The 19144-nt window shown below is 40.5% G+C and overlaps 2 long non-coding RNA genes across 2 annotated transcripts in view; one reads left to right on the plus strand and one right to left on the minus strand.

The window, feature by feature from the left end:
- Positions 1 to 6570: 6570 nt before the first annotated feature.
- Positions 6571 to 9239, minus strand: LOC132379246 (uncharacterized). Its single transcript, XR_009507342.1, has 3 exons — positions 8832 to 9239; positions 8107 to 8310; positions 6571 to 7377 (listed from the first exon to the last, which is right to left on the minus strand). It is a non-coding gene; the product is annotated as an uncharacterized LOC132379246 (long non-coding RNA).
- Positions 9240 to 10121: 882 nt separating this feature from the next.
- Positions 10122 to 19144, plus strand: part of LOC132379247 (uncharacterized) — a 79966-nt gene continuing 70943 nt past the window's right edge. The window contains exon 1 of the long non-coding RNA XR_009507343.1: positions 10122 to 10224. This is a non-coding gene — a long non-coding RNA (uncharacterized LOC132379247). The remainder of the gene's footprint in view (positions 10225 to 19144) is intronic.

A 19144-nucleotide genomic window follows, 5' to 3' on the forward strand; every position in this document is an offset into this window, starting at 1 on the left:
CAAAAAGATTTGAATACAGGAGCAGGGAGGTTCTACTGCAGTTGTACAAGGCCTTGGTGAGACCGCACCTAGAATATTGTGTGCAGTTTTGGTCCCCTAATCTGAGGAAAGACATTCTTGCCATAGAGGGAGTACAGAGAAGGTTCACCAGATTGATTCCTGGGATGGCAGAACTTTCATATGAGGAAAGACTGGATCCACTAGATCCACTGAAATACTCACTGGAATTTAGAAGATTGAGGGGGGATCTTATTGAAATGTATAAAATTCTAAAGGGATTGGACAGGCTAGGTGCAGGAAGATTGTTTCTAATGTTGGGGAAGTCCAGAATGAGGGGTCGCAGTTTAAGGATAAAGGAGTATCCTTTTAGGACCGAGATGAGGAAAAACTTCTTCACACAGAGAGTGGTGAATCTGTGAAACTCTCTGCCACAGGAAACAGTTGAGGCCGGTTCATTGGCTATATTTAAGAGGAAGTTAGATATGGCCCTTGTGGCTAAAGGGATCAGGGAGTATGGAGAGAAAGCAGGTACAGGGTTCTGAGTTGGATGATCAGCCATGATCATACTGAATGGTGGTGCAGGCTCGAAGGGCCGAATGGCCTACTTCTGCACCTACTTTCTTTGTTTCTATGTTTCTAAAAGGATCAACTGACTTGAACCATCACCCTGGTGAGAGTTGCTGTGAGTGGAAGTTTTATTGCAATGCAGGCAACAGTTCTGGGACTGTAATTCTCTTACACACATGGTTAAAGTTCAAAAGTAAATCTTATTATCACAGTACATGTATGTCACCATATAGAATCCTGAGATTCATTTTCTTATGGACATACTCAACAAATCTATAGCATTGTAAATATAGCAGGATCAATGAAAGATCAACCACAGTACCGAAGGCAAATGCAAATATAAATAAATGGGATTAAATAATGAGAACACAAGATGAGGAGTCCTTGAAAGTGAGTTCATTGGTTGTGGAAACATTCCAATGATAGGGCAAGTGAAGTTAAATGCAGGGCAGGGATCTCTCTCCAATAAAGGGACCAGATATTTGGTGATGGCAATGCATTAGTTAATTACAGAGCACCGGGTAGTATATACAGTATTTGCTCATTATTGCCGACCTTAAGGATAGTAGCCTCAAACATCTGTTGCCTGGACAACCTGTTTACCAGTATTCATTTCCTGAAGTTCCAAAAGGTCTTCTGGCATCCAGTATCACTGATGTTATCAAAACAACTGAGTGGACAATCACATTGAAAATTTCTCACACACTGTTCGGTATATCAGGAAGTGAAAAGCACAAATTATAATTAAGACTTTGACAGGGAATGAAATGAAGGTTGGCACATTAATATAAGTTTAATGTAATTGCTGAACTATTAGAAATGAAAAAGAACACCATTTCCGAGCAAATGGAGTAAAGATTGGCTTTACTTGTCACCTGCTCATCGAAACATACCTTGATATGCATTGGTTACACCAATGACCAACAGTCCAAAGACATACTAGAGGGTGCCCGCAAGGGTGGCCATGCTTCTGGCGCCAGCATAGCGTGCCCACAAATTATTAACCCTAACCTGTACATCTTTGGAATGTGGATGGAAACCAGATCCCCTGGAAGAAACCCATGAGGTCCTGGGGAGAATGTACAAGCTCCTTACAGACAGCAGTGGGGATTGAACCCTGATCTTACAGCAAGAGCTACACTACCATGCCACCCCAAATTTGAGTAGTTTTGGATAGATCCATGTTCCAATGCACAGTACCAGCTCTCTTGTCCTGTAGAAGACCTCTGAAATTCTTTCTAGTACAGTCAATAGAATGAATTTCAGAGGCAGGATTACCATCCTGACAATATATTACAAAAAAGGCGAGAGAGGGTAGATTCCAGTGTCCATAAATAAATTAGTTGTTTTCATGAAAGAATTTCCTTAGCATTAGTAGTGACTCAGGATATGCTTAAAATCTCATTCGCAATTGATGCAACAAATTATAATGTCTTCAGGGTATTTTATAATAGGATAATATTGGATAATGAGTTTTCCTTATGCTGACTGGAACATGTTGTAGAACAGTGAAGTTTGTACAGGAATCTACAAAAATGTCTCTGGGATTTCTGCATTTTATAGCACCTATCAAAAAAGCTCAATCACTTTCATAGTGTAATGGTGATGAACATGACATTACTATTATTATTTCTGCAGAAAAATCTGGACTAAAGAAAATATTTACAAGCATTTGGTTTCATGCATATACATCAAGGAATATAAGAATACACTCAGTGACCACTTTATTAGATCCACCTGTTTGTTCATGCAAATATCTAATCAGCCAATCACATGGCAGCATAAAAGCATGCAGACATGGTCAAGAGGTTCTTTTGTTGTCCAGACCAAATAGCAAAATGGAGATGAAATGTGATTGAAGTGACTTTGACCGTGGAATAGTTATTCGTATCAAATGGGATGGTTTGAGTATTTCAGAAACTGCTGATAAGACCATAAGACCATAAAATACAGGAACAGAATTAAGCCATTCAGCTCCCGAGTCCACTCTGCCATGTCATCATGGTTGATCCCAGATCCCATTCAACCCCATACACCACCCCTCTCACCATATGCCTTGATGCCCCGACCAATCAAGAATCTATCAACTTCCACATTAAATATACCCAGGGACTTGACCTCCACTGCAGTTTTTGGCAGCATTCCATAGATTCACCACTCTTTGACTAAAGAAATTCCTCCTTTCTTCTGTTCTAAAAGTTGTCCCTCAATTTTGAGGCTGTGCTCTCTAGTCCTAGATACCCCAACCAGAGGAAACATCCTCTCCACATCCACCTTATTATGTCCTTTCAACATACAGCAGGTTTCATTGAGATATCCATGCTTTCTTCTAAATTCCAGTGAGTATAGACCCAGAATTTCCAGATGCTCCTCATATGTTAACCCCTTCATTCCCAGAATCACTCTTGTGACCCTCCTCTGGACTCTCCGCAATGACAATATACCCTTTCTGAAATATGGAGCCCAAAACTATTGATAATCCTCCAAATGTGGCCTAAATAATGTCTTATAAAACTTCAACATTATCTCCTTGTTTTTATATTCTATTCCCCTTGAAATAAATGCCAACATTGCATTTGCCTTCTTTACCACAGGCTCAACCTGTGAATTAACCTTCTGGGAGTCTTGCACAAGGACCCCTATGTCCCTCTGCACCTCTGATGTTTGAATTTCCTCCCCATTTAGATAATAGTCTGCACTATTGTTTCTTTTACCAAAATGCATTTCCCAACACTGCATTCCATCTGCCACCTTTTTTGCCCATTCTCCTAATTTGTTTAAGTCCTGCTGCAATCGCATTGCTTCCTCAGCACTGTCTACCCCTCCATCTATCTTTGTATCATCTGCAAACTTTGCCACAAAGTCATCAATTCCACTGTCGAAATCATTGACAAACAATATGAGAAGTAGCGGTCCCAATGCTGATCCCTGAGGAACATCACTTGTCACCGGCAGCCAAACAGAAAAGGCATTTTTTATTCCCACTCACTGCCTCCTGCCTGTCAACCATTCCACTATCCATGCCAGTACCTTTCCTGTAATGCCATAGGATTTTATCTTGTTAAGCAGCTTCATGTGAGGCACCTTATCAAATGCTTTCTGAAAATCCAGGTAAATGACATCCACTGCCTCTCCTTTGTCCGCCCTGCTTGTTACTTCCTTGAAGAATTCTAACAGATTTGTCAGACAAGATTTCCCTTCATGGAAACCATGCTGACATTGACTTATTTTATCATTAGTCTCCAAGTACCCTGAAACCTCATCTTTAATAATGGACTCCAACACTTTCCCAGCCACTGAGGTTAACTGGCCTATAAATTCCTCTTTTTTGTCTCGCTCCCTTCTAAAAGAGTGGTCTCCTTGGATTTTCATGCACAACAGTCTCTAGAGTTTACAGAGAATGGAACGAAAAAGAGAAAAAGAGAAATCCAGTGAGCAGCAGTTCAGTGGGCAAAGACACCTTGTGAGTGGCAGAGGTCAGAGAAAGATGGCCAGACTGGTTCAAGCCAACAGGAAGATGCCAGTAACTTAAATAGCAAAACGAGAATGGTATGGTAAACAAAAGAAAAACAATAAGTGGTGTAGTGTATTTAGTATTTCAGTAATATTTGGGTACTATAGTAAATATATTATTTAACTAAGCATTTTTGTATTACATAATTCATTACGGGTTATATGCAAGAAGCACGTGAATGGCATATGTCCTTATGCCACCATCCTATATGTGCATGCCTCACTAAAGAAAAGGAAACTAAAATTAAGTAGGCATGATATTCTGGATATCCTTTGATTAGTTTCTGAAGTTACAGAATATAACAGTGGCAACAAGGTAGTTTTAAAATGAACTTGAGAAGACTAGTACATTTTTTGTTGCAAGGGGAAAGACATTCAAATTAAATAAAAAGCACTGCACATGTTTCTTCTCATTTGAGTTATAAGAAACACAGAAAGTGGATAAAATTCACTGGTTCATAAACAATGAGCACTGGGTGGTAATAATAAAATATAACATAAAATAAGCAGAAATAGATAGCTACATCAGAAAGATAGACAGATTTGATTGCAGAACAGATAACTGGATGATATATACTGAATGAATTGAGCAGTATTTATAAGCACATAAAATTAGCCAATGAAAAAGAAGTATGTGTTACTGAATGCAATACATTCCAGCTTATGTGGCTGAAATGGAGGGATTGTCTGAGCATTGGGCAGTAATGGGCTTAATGATGCTCTGAGAGATCATTTAGTTTGTGGAATCTCACAACAAATCACTCAAAAATGGCTTTTAACTGAAGCACAACTCACATTTAATAGAGCAGTTGAAATTGCTGTATCAATGGAACTGCACTCAGAGGCACAACTGATTTGCAGTCAGAAATGAAAGAGAACATAAACAAAATTGCAATGTCTAAACAGAAACCTACTGGCTGAACAAATTGTGTTACCATTGTGTCAGGGGCGCATATACACAAGACTAATGCAGGTTTAAAGGCAGAAAATACAACAAAGTAGAATAGATACAAATATGTTGGGTAGACAAAAAATGCAAGGGGAATAGAAAAAGCTAAAATGTCAAGTTGTAGTTTCAAAAAAGCACTAATTTGCATGCTGTTGATGTAAAATCTGATAATGATGAGATTGACAGAAGGACTGTGTAGCCTTGAGATTTAAAATGTGAAAGCTAACAATACACAAGCAACATGGCTTACACCAGAAGTGAACAGCAAATTAATTACAATGGAATTAGACATTGGCTAAGCTATTTCAGGCATTCTACAAAATGAGTTTGAATGGCATTTCAAAGATATTGAACTGAAATCTGCAGATATCCAACTAAGAACTTATACAGGTGAAAAGATAACTCCTGTGGGAATGACAGCTGTAACGGTGAAATACAACAACCAACAAGCCATATTGACCCTGAATGTGGTATAAACAGAAGGACCAGTATTGTGGAGACTTGACTGCAGATCCATCCACCATTTGCATGCCACATTCCCTGAAGGATGGCAAACATACCTATGGTAAAATAGTGTTAAATGGAAATGCCACACATAAGTTTTGGAAATTTCTGGTTCCTTTTACCATCCATGATAAAGTAGCCAGTGAGCACATCTTGAAACTCCTTTCAGCCATGAAATTTCTGTTTGGGGGAGACCTCCCTGATGCAGGATGACCACCTTGTGTCTTGTTGCTATGGTCACTTTTTGCCATGGTGTAAGAATTGATGATTTGAAGATTAAACTGTCACATCCGCCACACCCTCACATTTTAATTTGGCTATCACCCAGTTTGATTATTTCTACATCCGTTTCTGTTTCAGTTAATCAGTTTAGTTCATTCAACTTGTTATGTCATTGAGCATTAGCTTTGTTTTTTTTGTTTAATCATGCACTGTGTTATATATCTACAAAGTATTCAAGATTTTATTTGAAATGTAGTCTATTCTTTTAATATGTTACTTTTGTCAATGAAATACAAACATTTCTTTGTAACATCTAATTTTTTGGAAAATGAATATTTGGAAAATTAAACTTTTCTCTTTCCTACTGACACACTAATGCAGAAGACAAAAAAATAAACATGCAAAACAAAATTTATATTAAAAATATCCAAGGTGCCTAAGAAATGCATCAAATCAAATTAGCCAAAGCTGAAGCAGCCCATAAGTGTCAGCACACTTTTGATGCTTACATAGATATGCCCATAACCCTAGTTGTACGTTTTACGTTTTTGGGTTGTGGGAGGAACCTGGAACAGCTGGAGGAAACCCACGTAGCCACAGGGAGAATGTACAATTTCCTTACAGACAGCGGCAGGAATCAAACCCCAAACTTACAGCTGGCACTGTAAAGCGATGCGCTAATCACTACTTGCTCCCTCAGAGGACAGTATTATAAAATGTCTCAGATTAAAAACATCGTCTATCGTCTCCAGGTTGAATCATGTAGTAATTTTTTATCACACTAAAATAACCACTTTTCTTATTCATCCATTCCTTGTACATTATCAATAATTCTCTCTATCTGTGGAGGAATAAATAGGCACAAATTGGCCCAAAGTATTTAACAAGAATTTCTGACGCTTTTGCTTTGAAAAATATCCTTTAGCATAGGAGCAAGGTGAAAAGCAAGGTGAACTTTATTACTGGCTCAGAGATCTTGCTCCCCTCAGCTGCAAGATTATACATAGAGGGAGACAGGTCATAATTCACAGCAATTTGATTTACTTTGTTGTAATGCTGAATGCATTAGGGAGTTTTCAGTAGAAATTCCTTCACTATGCTTTAAGTACACACTTATTGTTGAAAAATCTTTCACAGCTATTGAGTTGCACATTTACCCTGACGGGCTATCTGCCTCATCTCCGTTCCATAAGACCACAAGATCATAAGATACAGGAGCAGAATTAGACAATTTGGCCCATTGAGCCTGCTCCACCATTCCATCATGGCTGATCCAATTTTCCTCTCATCCCCAATCTCCTGCCTTCTCCCCATATTCCTTCATGCCTGATCAGTTAAGAATCTATCAACCTCTGTCTTAAATATACACATAGGCTTGGCCTCCATAGGTGTGTGTGGCAAAGAATTCCACTGATTCCCCATTCTCTGGTTAAAGAAATTCCTTGTGGGAATCATTGGGTTTGCTTTCCTCAGGTAAAGTTGGCTCTTCCATCTGGCAGGAAGCTGGGGACATCTTTGGCAGCCTCTGGACATCCTGTTAGATACTTGCTGGGAGTCTGCCAATCACACTCCACATGGAGTGAAGAACCTTCTATCAGGAGAATCTGTTCAGTGGGTCAGATCTAGAGACAGAAGGCAAATTCCATTCATTTCAATGAAGAAAAATGGCTGCCAGAGACAAAGTTAAGTATGAGGTAACTTTCATTTCTCTTCGATTAATTTGAGTTTGCTTAAAAATACCTAAGAATATGGTTTTTTAAAAATGCAAACATGAGTAAATCTGCCCACAGACTCTTACAGCTACCTGGGCTATTCCTCTTCCCACCCTGTTACTTGTAAAAATTCCATCCCCTTCTCTCAATTCCTCCATCTCTGCCGCATCTGTTCTTAGAATAAGGCTTTTCATCCCAGGACAAAGGAGATGTCCTGCTTTTTTAAAGAAAGGGGCTCCCCTTCCTCCACCATCAACTCTGCCCTCAAACGCATCTCTCCCATTTCACGCACATCTCCTCTCACCCCATCCTCCCGCCATCCCACTAGGGATAGGGTTCCTCTTGTCCTCACCTACCACTCCACCAGCCTCCGTGTCCAACATATAATTCTCCGTAACTTCTGCCATCTCCAATGAAATCCCACCACCAATCACATCTTTCCCTCCCCCCCTTCTGCTTTCTGCAGGGATCACTCCCTATATGACTCCTTTGTCCATTTGTACCCCCATCTCTTCCCACCGATCTCCCTCCCAGCACTTATCCTTGTAAGTGGAACAAGTGCTACACCTGCCCTTACACTTCCTCCCTCACCACCATTCAGGGCCTCAGACAGTCCTTCCAGGTGAGGCAATACTTCACCTGTGAGAGTGCTGGTGTGATATACTGTGTCCGGCGCTCCTGGTGTTGCCTTCTATATATTGGTGAGGCCTGGCGCAGACTGGGAGATCGTTTCGCTGAACGCCTATGCTCTATCCGCCAGAGGAAGCAGGATCTCCCAGTGGCCACACATTTTAAATCCACGTCCCATTCCCATTCCGATATGTCAGTCCATGGCCTTCTCTACTGTTGGGATGAAGCCACACTCAAGTTAGAGGAACAACACCTTATATTCTGTCTGGGTAGCCTCCAATCTGATGGCATGATCGTTGATTGCTCTAACTTCTGTTAATGCCTCTCCTCACCTTCTTACCCCATCCCTATTTTTCTCTCTCTCTTTCCCTCTCACAATAAATCCTTGCCTGTTCTCCACCTTCCTCTGGTGCTCCCCTCCCCCTTTCTTTCTTCCTAGGCCTTCTATCCTATGATACTCCCCCTTCTCCAGCCTTGTATCCCTTTTGGCAATCGACTTCCCAGCTCTTAGCTTCATCCCTCCCCCTCCTGTCTTCTCCTATCATTTTGGTTCTCCCCCTCCCCCTCCCACTATCAAATCTCATACTATCTCTTTTTTCCATTAGTCCTGACGAAGGGTCTCAGCCCGAAGCGTTGACAATGCTTCTCCCTATAGGTGCTGCCTGGCCTGCTGCGTTCCACCAGCATTTTGTGTAAGAGTATGATTTGTGGTGTTTGCTAAGCTTGGCAATTACCTTTTCGTCACCAGTTGAGATGACACGCTCAGCGCACAGTTGTCGGAGTTTCTGTCTAGGAATGCTCGGGTTTATATTGGTTCCTGTTCGAACCATGCACAAGAATTTTTAGAAACATTGTTTTCTTTTGATAACTCTCTGAATGAACATATTGAAATAGACACTATCTACGAGTCCTGAAGAGCCAAAGAAATGTGAGCCAAGAGAACTCAAATGCCAATTGAAGGGATAGCCAATCAGGACTGAGGCAAGCAAATGGGGGCCCAAGTAAATGTGAGCGCTCCCAGAGAGAAACACCAACAAATGCAAACTGAGGATGTCACCTCGACTGGTGACGAAATGTCTGCAAGCGAATTGCCAAGCTCGGCAAATACCGCAACATCAAACGCCTCAGCCCGAGCCATCAATATTCACCACCATCCCATCTGAGTGTCTTTAAATATTCTTAAGAATATATTTTAAAACTTTTTTGTGTTGTGGTTAGCTCTGAATAGCTTTTAGTATTGTTGAATTTTCCCGGATGTCAGAGACAATGGCTAACATTCAAAGTTATTTATTGTTTTGTGCTTGATAACTGACCAATCCCTATCATGTGATGCGAGCTCTTTCAGGACCGCCCAGCACTGTGCAGAGCCATACCAGCCAGCGCCTGGCCTTCCTCAGTAAGGAAGTTGTAAATTGTGACCATTAAGTCTTTGATCTGCGTGATTCATTAAACAAGTTCCTTGCTCCATCATGTAGAAGAAATAGTTGCTTTCCTTATTACCAAACTCTGTTTGTAAACAGAGTTTACAAAGACTGTGTAAGCTTAGAACAAAACAGTTTTAAAGAGGATATACACACCATGTTCTTTAAAAGGAAATGTACTAAAATGAGATTAGCAGGAAAAGCACTTGTCTCTCTCCCCCATGAGTGATCTGGAGTTTAACGTTCTCACTTCCATGGTTTCCCTTTAACATGAGCTATGTGGACACAATTCATTAATGATCACATAAATCTCTCTACTTCGCCATTGCCTTGGTGTGATCTTGTGACATTTCAGTGCACCAAACATTGCCATGACAACGTCAACCTTTGGAATGATAGCTTTTATGGAAGTAGGACTGACTAGTGATCCTCACTTATTACTGCACCGCAGATTGGCAAAACTGACTCTTGTCCTGTGGGTCACTCTGACATTTATAACAATTCTTACAGATTTAGCATTGACACCCGGAAAGTTAGTAATTTTTTCTATTAAACCAAATGATCTATTCCTGGGAAGTACATTTTCTCCCTTGGCATTTGCTTGGTTCTCACAATCTTTGACAGCCTTTATGAGCAATGTGTATAATGAATTCTGTTTGCAATTGGAGGGTTACAATGTGATTATTTACTTAACACAAGATCTGGGGTAGGTGAAATAGTAAATTAATTTCAAGATTTGTGCGGATCTTGCAGATTAGGTGTGATGTCACTAGAGGGTGCACTTTCTATGACCTGTTTCTATTTTTGTGTCTGGAACGTTGTTACCCACAGGAAGGGACACTTTGCTTTATTGCAGCTTTAATTTCACAGAGTCGTTGTGTTGAGCGTTATATTCGTGCTTGTGCACCGTACGGTGTCCTGTGACCTTTCTGTAACAATTTCAAGTGCTGCGAATATGATCTCTACGAAGCAAAGCGCTGATTCTGTGTCACAACTCATATTGCAGTCACCTGCGATTATATAGGATGTCATGTTAACAATCTAGGATTTGAATGTCATTTGCAATGAAAATGTTCTCAGAGCTGTCAGAGATGTAGTAGTATTGTAAGGAAATATCCTGGCATTTCCTCACTGAGTTACATTAGGGTGACAGCAAAGATTGTTGAAGTTTGTTCATGTATCACTTTGACAGGCACGTCTATGTGAACCAACACACTGAGTTGTGCGTTCTCACTTCCAGCTCTCAGTTGAATGTTCTGATGAGTATGACAGATCCATGCAGTGGCCATTTTATTAGGTGCCTCTGGTACCTAAAAAAGTGGCCACTGGATCTATGTACATGACCTTCTGCTGCTGTAGCTCAGCTACTTCAAGGTTCGATGTGTTGTGCATTCAGAGATGCCCTTCTGCACACCATTGTTGTGACTGTATTTATTTGAGTTACTGTCACCTTTCCATCAGCTTGAACCAGTCTGACCATTCTCCTTTGACCTCTCTCATTAACAAGGCATTTTCACCCACAGAACCGCCGCTCACTGGATGTTTTCATTAGTTTTTCGTACCATTCTCTATAAACTCTAGAGTACATGAAAATCCCAGGAGATCAGCAATTTTAGAGATACGCAAACCATCCTGTCTGGCACCAACGATCACTGCACAGTGGAAGTCACTTAGATCATATTCCTTCCCCATTCTGATGTTTGGTCTGAACAACAACTGAACTTCCTGACTGTGTCTGTATGCTTTTATGCATTGAGTTGCTACCATATGATTGACTGATTAAAGTTTGCATTAATGAGCAGGTGTACAAGTGTACCTAACAAAGTGGCCACTGCATATAAGAAGTGAGCATTCTGGATTGTTGTTGTTGATCTCTGAATTGGCTTCAATACTTCTTAAATAGCTTGTTGAGTACTGACACATTGGGTTATTGGAAGGATAATCTTTCATGAAATCATTGAGATTTTCAAATGACAAACATTTCTTTGCTTCAGATAAGCTTACTATTTTTCCTAAGAATTGCCGTTACCACAGTCATTTTATACAAGGGCAGAACTTAATCTTTGCTGATCCTATCTGCAATAACATCCTGTGGTATTTCTAACTCAACCATTCTGTTCAATGAAGACTCGAGTAGATCAGTCAGCTTGATATCCTCTTCAAGATCTTTCCATCGAGGTTGCTCCAATATAAATATTGTTTTCGGTAACACACACAGAATGCTGAAGGAAGCCAGCAAGTCAGGCACCATCTATGGAGGGGAATAAACAGTCGATGTTTTGGGCTGGAACCCTTCGACAAGACTTGGTGAAGGGTGTCAGCCTGAAACTTTGACTGTTCATTCCCCTCCATAGGTGCTCCTGACCTACTGAATTAGAGCATAAGACATCAGCCTAGAAATAGACCATTTGGCCCATGAGTCTGTTCCATCATTCCATCATGGATGATTTATTATCCTTTCAACCCCATTTTCCTGCCTTCACCCCGTAACCTTTGACACCCTTACTAATAAAGAACCTAGCAACATCGATTCCACAGTCATTGTGGCAATGAATTCCACAGATTTACCAACCACTGGGTGAAAATGCTAGCTCCTTCAGCATTTTGTGTCTGTTCTTCAAGATTTCCAACATCTGCAGAATCTCTTGTACTTATGGTTTGTTTTTGGTCCTGGTTCATGTTTGGAAAGTTCACATGTTACCTCAGATTTTTTGAGCCCAGTTTTTATCCTTATTTTTACTTTATCATAATCATAATCACCTCGTACACCACTTCGGAACAGACTGAAAACTGCACTGAATGCTTATCTATATGCCCACTCTATATACTTTATAGGGGTACTTAGTCATATTTCATAAATATCTGGTAGTTCTGCATAGCACAAAAAGCGTGCCTTTATTTTCTGTTAAAATGCTGTCATTGTCTCTTCAAATCCCTGAAACCCTGTTCTTCAGCTTCTCACAATCAAGAGTGGCTTCCAATGCTTGCTAAATGGCATTTGGTTGGGAAATTTCTCTTACCAAAATCAGAATTGGGTTTATTATCTCTGACCAATGTCATGAAGTTTATTGCTTTCTTGCGGCTTATTGCGGTACAGAGCAATACATAGAAATTTCTGTAAGTTTAAATAAGAATTTAAAAAGCTGTGCAAGAAAAGAACAAAGAACAAAATAGTGAGGTAGTGAACTGAAAAGCTTGAGCATGCAGATATTAAGGAAGAGGATGTGTTGGAGCTTTTAGAAAGCAATGTGCAATCATAGTAATTTACAATAGTCATGCTGACTATTCCTAATCATATTATGCCTCTCCAAATGTTCATAAATCCTTCTCAGGATCTTCTCCATCAACTTACCAACCAATGAGGTAAGACACACTGGTCTATGATTTCCTGGGCTATCTCTGCTCCCTTTCTTGAATAAAAGAACAACACCTGCAACTCTCCAATCCTCCAGAACCTCTTCCATCCTCATTGATGACGCAAAGATCATCGCCAGAGGCTCAGCAATCTCCTCGCTCGCTTCCCACAGTAGCCTGGGGTACATCCCGTCTGGTCCCACTGGCTTATCCCACTTGATGCTTTCCAAAAGCTCCAACACATCCTCCTCCTTAATATCTACATGCTCAAGCTTTTCAGTCCACTGTAAGTCAACCCTACAATCGCCAAGATCCTTTTCTGTAGTGAATACTAAAGCAAAGTATTCATTAAATCCCTCTGCCATCTCCTCTGGTTCCACACACACTTTTCCACAGTCACACTTGATTGATCCAATTCTTTCATGTCTTATCCTCTTGCTCTTGACATACTTGTAGAATGTCTTGAGGTTTCCCTTAATCCTGTCCGCCAAGGCCTTCTCATGGCCCCTTCTGGCTCTCCTAATTTCATTCTTAAGCTCCTTCCTGTTAGCCTTATTATCTTCTAGATCTCTATCATTACCTAGTTTTTTGAACCTTTCATAAGTTGTTCTTTTCTTCTTGACTAGCTTTACAACAGCCTTTGTACACCAGTGTTCCTGTACCCTACCATCCTTTCCCTGTCTCATTGGAAGGTACCCATACAGAACCCCACGCAAATATCCCTTGAACATTTGCCACATTTCTTCCGTATGTTTCCCTGCGAACATCTGTTTCCAATTTATGCTTCCAAGTTCCTGCCTGATAGGCTCATATTTTCCCTTACACCAATTAAACGTTTCCCTAACTTGTCTGTTCCTATCCCTCTCCAATGCTATGATATTGGACCCGCTGAGAACAGTGGACAGTTAAGGAAGAAAAGCATAATGCAGCAATGCTAAAGAGGTATTCACAGGTCATAGAGCTTGAGGAGAAAGACATAATAGGTAGAACAGAAACATATATAAAATGCCAGAAGGACTCATGCAGGCAACATCTATGGAGAGGAATAACCATTTGATGTTCTGGGCCAAGATTCCTCTCCATAGATGCTGCCTGACTTGCCGAGTTCCTCCAGCATTTTGTGTGTGTTGCTTAGATTCTCAGCCTTTGCAGAATCTCTCTGTGTTACAGATAGATGAGTTTAGATGAAATAAACTGTGGGTTCTACAGACAGGTTGGGACTATCGGCTTTCTCTGGGTTTTTCCAATCCAATCTGATAACAGAAAAATGTTCCTACCTCCTCAGGCTAAAAAGGCCAGAAATAGAATTTCTTGCTTTGAATGTTACTTAACATTTTGATTTGAGCAGAGATATCTTGGTATGTGCAGGTGGATTTGGTAAATATGATATATGAAATTATGTACTTGTGTTTTACACCATCTGGTGAGCAGCCACCCATAAGTGAAATTTCTTTAATTCCTTCAACTTACAAACAAATCACTTTTTTATAGCTTCTGTACCTACATGGAAATTTGGAACCAATTAATTTAGAGGAGTCTCTGGAACCTCCTGCTTCAGGCAAGAAACAAACTATGCTACGAAACCTGTGGGTGGGTTGAGTGGCAGTTATGGAGGCAAAAAGAGCCAGTTGATGTTTCGGGTTGAGCCCCTGCATCATTTCCAACTCACTTAGGATGAATCAAAGGTGGTGGCAACTCAACACTGAAAATCTTGCTGAGTGGTGCCACTCCAGCAACCTCTTACTCAATGTCAGCAAGACCAAGGAAGTAATTATTGACTTCAGGAGGAGGAAACCAGAGGTCCATGAGCCAGTCCTCATTGGAGGGTCAGAGGTGGAGAGGGTCAGCAACTTTAAATTCCTCGGTGTTATCATTTTGGCAGATGTCTCCTGGGCCCAGCACATAAGTACAGTTATGAAGAGAGTACGGTAACGCCTCTACTTCCCTTGGAGTTTGCAAAGGTTCAGGATGAAATCTAAAACTTTGATAAACTTCTATAGGTGTAGAGTGGAAAGTATATTGACTAGTTGCATTACAGCCTGGTATGGAGAAACCAATGCCCTTGAACAGAAAATCATACAAAAAGTAATGGGTATGGCCCAGTCCATCACTGGTAAACCTACATGAAGATTTGTTGTAGGAAAGCAGCATCCATCGTCAGGGACCCCCACCATGCAGGTCATGCTCTCTTCTCACTGCTGGCATTAGGAAGAAGTTGCAAGAGCCTTAGTGCTCACACCATCAGGTTTGGGAACGATTCTTATCCCTCATCCTTCAGGCACTTGCACCAATTTCACTGAACTGTTCCCACAACCTATGGACTCACTTTCAAGGATTCTTAATCTCATGTTCTTGATGTTTATTGCTTATTTATTTATTATTATTATCATTTTTTATTTTGTATTTGCAAAGTTAGTTGCCTTTTGCCCACTGGTTGGTGCTGTCTTTCATTGATTCTATTATTGCTATTGCTTTATTATGGACTTATTGAGTATGACTGCAAGAAAACAAATGTCAGGGTTGCATATGGTGATGTATATGTACTTTGACAATACATTTACTTTGAACTTTTGAAATTATCAGAAGGCTTTTCAAATACTTTTTATTTATTTAATGTTTTCATGCATTAATATTTTCAATAAAGAAGTTCAAATGCTATTGATACATCAAACAGCAGGTGCTTAACTTGTGCCTCTTCCCATCCATTTTACCATTCTCAAAAATGTTTAACCTTTCGATTGGCAAAAATGAATATGGTCAGTTTCTGTTGCTACAACAGGGTTTTACTGAGGGGAGCATAGCAATGTAGCAGTTAATGGAATGATTACAGTGCCAGCTCGAAGACAGGGCTTTGATTCCTGCCACTGTCTGTAAGGCTTTTATACTTTCTCCTTGTGACTGTGAGGGTTTCCTCCTGGAGCGCCGGTTTCCTCCCACTTTCCAAACATCTACGGGTTAGGGTTATTAATTTGTGGACGTGCTATGTTGGTGCTGGAAGAATGGCGATACTTGTGGGCTGCCCCCAGTGCATGCTCTGGTTGTGTTGGTCATTTATGCAAATGACTAATTTCTCTGTATCTTTCAACGTACACGTGACAAATAAAGCTAATCTTTGATCTTTAAATCTTTAGTCTAGCTTCCTTGTTTGTCCAGATCCTTCCAAAATGGTGTTAAGATAAATTCTTAATAAAAAGGTGATTTATCTTGCTTGCATCATCACCTTGGCTGTCATTTCAGTTGATGTACGAGTTTATCTGAAAAAAATTATGCACTAAGTGGATCACCTTTAACAAGCAATCACTAAATTACTTGAAACTATTTCTACTTAGAACAATTGATGGGAAGGGTATTTGACAATTGCAGTCGAGGTAATGTGACCTTTTGTCTTCCCTAATTTGCATACCAAATTTTACCTGTCTCCTTTCTTTCTGCTCTTTGCTTTTGGTCTGTGATTGTGCACCATTCCTCAGTCTTGGGCAGGTGGGTGGTCTCCTGCTGCCATTCATCTGCTGGCACAGTGCAGTATTGATCTGCAAGAGAATGAATGACTGGACATGTGATGATTTTTCTGCTCATTTTTTTTATTCCACACTTCAAGAGATTCTGGGTTCTGGAGCCAGGACCTCCTCAGACTCATTATATCCATCTTGTGAGGTTTTCGGAGTGTCGCTATCCTTTTTTGTAACTGAGCAAGGGACCACATTATGGTAGCTAATTAGCGTACTTATCAGAATGTACATTAATCTTATTAGGTTCAAAAGAGCAAGATCTGTGTGCCACAATTAAATTTCAAATATCCTCTAGTGTAAATAGCTAAGGAGATTAAGGGTTACAGGGAAAGGGTGGAGAATGGGGTTGGAAAACAAAGCCATGATTGAATGGGGAGGCAGAGTCTGGGTCGAATACTGTAGTTCCTCTAGCTCGGGGGTTCTCAACCTTTTTAATGCTATAGACCAATACTATTATGCAAGGAGTCCATTGATCCCAGTTTGGGAACCCCGCTCAAGCTTATGGTGTACCTTATATTCAAAATGGAACTCTACGGTCTAACATGTAATAGTAGATTAATACAGCACAGAAGTAGGTCCATCAGCCCATCTGTTCCACGCTGATCACAGCATCTACTTTGCTGCTCCCAGTTGCACACATTCAGCCCATCACCCCCCACCAAAACCCTCCCTCCATGTACCTATCCAAATCAAGTCAAGTCAAGTCACTTTTTATTGTGATTTCGACCATAACTGCTGGTACAGTACACGGTAAAAACGAGACAACGTTTTTCAGGACCATGGTGCTACATGAAACAGTACAAAAACTACACTGATCTACGTAAAAACAATACAGGAAAAAACTACACTGGTCTACAGACCTACCCAGGACTGCATAAAGTGCACAAAAAGGTGCAGGCAATACAATAAATAATAAACAAGACAATAGGGCAGTAAAGTGTCAGTCCAGGCTCTGGGTATTGAGGAATCTGTTAGCTTGGGGGAAGAAACTGTTACATAGTCTGGTCGTGACAGCCCTATTCCTTCGGTGCCTTTTCCCAGATGGCAGGATGGAGTTTGTATGAGGGGTGCGTGGGGTCCTTCATAATGCTGTTTGCTTTGCGGATGCAGCGTGTAGTGTAAGTGTCTGTAATACCTCTTAAATGTTGCAATTGTACTTACCTCAGCTATTTCCTTTGACACCTCATTCCAGGTATTCTCCACCCTCTGTGTGAAGACCTCTTGGGTCTCTTTTAAATCTCTCCTCTCTTTTATCTGTGCCCTCTAGCTTTAGACTCCCCAACGCAGCAAGGACTATGACTGTCCACCTTATCCACACCCCTCAAGATTTTATAAACTTCTGTGACATCACATCTCATTCTCCTGAGCTGCAGGTAATAAACATCCAGTGTAGTCAGCCTCTCCCTATAATTCAGGCCCTCGAGTCCAGGCAGCATTCTCCTAATACTCTTCCGCACCCTCTTCAGATTGACAGTGTCTTTCCTGTAACAGCGTGACCAAAACGGTACACGATGCTCCAAGTGCAACTTCACCTACGACTTGTATGACTACAATGCACAATCCTAAACCCTAATGTCCCGAAAGATGAAGGCCAACATGATAAACACGCTCTTCACCACCTTGTCTCTTTGTGCGGTCATTTTCGTTAAGTGATGTATTTGTACTCCCACGTGCCTTTGTTCCACCACACAGGTCAGCGGCCCGCTAGTCACTGTACAGGTTGCTTTTTGTCAGGTGGTCGAGAACCGAATGGTTGAAGGGAAGTAGCTGTTCTTGAACCTGATGGAAATATGTTTCACTGTAAGCCTGCTCCATTAAACTGCTTTTAGACAAAAATTCAGTCACTTTTTAAAACCTACAAGTATTTAGGAGCCTTATTAAAACATAATTTAACATGTTCTTTAAAGCCAATTTATAGTGACTCAAAATCATGTTCTTCACTTGTTCCTCTTAATTTTTTTCTGCTCAACCTATTTCCAATTGCGTGCATAAAGCCGCTACAAGTTATATGAGTGTCAGATTTGCAGTGTTCCATTCCCATGGCACTATCTTCATAGCTAATTGGTATATTGTGGCTGCAGTCTCCAGTAATTTCAACTATTTCCCTCAGAAATTTGGGGAGCAGTGGCAAAATCCTGCAGGTGTGGAAACCTGAAGTAAAAACAGCATGGAGGAAATAATCAAAGGGTCTGGCAAAGGGAAAGGGAAACAAAGTTAGTGTTTCAGGCCAAGAGAACTCTCTATTTCCAGCAATTTCTGTTTTAATCCAGGAGGTGACTTTTCTACTTTGTGAATACTATTTATTTTTAGCTTTATCACACAAGAACAATAAGTTTTTGGCAAATTTTCATCTCTCTTTTGTTTTGCCTTTTGTCAGTTTTCTACTCTCTCTCATTTTCTGTTTGTCAGTGACAGTCAGCTTAAAGCAGATGATTGTAGTTATAAACATTTTAATTCAAACTATTACTGACTACTGTACTTCATAAATGTTTTCATAACATTCTCCTCACAGTCCTCCTTTCAGAAGGAGAAGTTCTGTAATTCAGCATTGAGTTCAATTCTTTCTGATTTGTCAATGGAAATCCTTGATGCAACCACTCAAAGTTCAAAATAAATTCATCATCAAAGTACATACGTGCCACCATATACAGTCTGAAATTCATTTCCTTGTGGGTATACTCAATAAATAAATCTACAGAATATAACCATAACAGAATCAATGAACGACTGCACAAACTTGGGTATTCAGCCAGTGTGCAGAAG

Source organism: Hypanus sabinus, chromosome 21, assembly GCF_030144855.1.
Source record: "Hypanus sabinus isolate sHypSab1 chromosome 21, sHypSab1.hap1, whole genome shotgun sequence".
Taxonomy (NCBI): domain Eukaryota; kingdom Metazoa; phylum Chordata; class Chondrichthyes; order Myliobatiformes; family Dasyatidae; genus Hypanus; species Hypanus sabinus.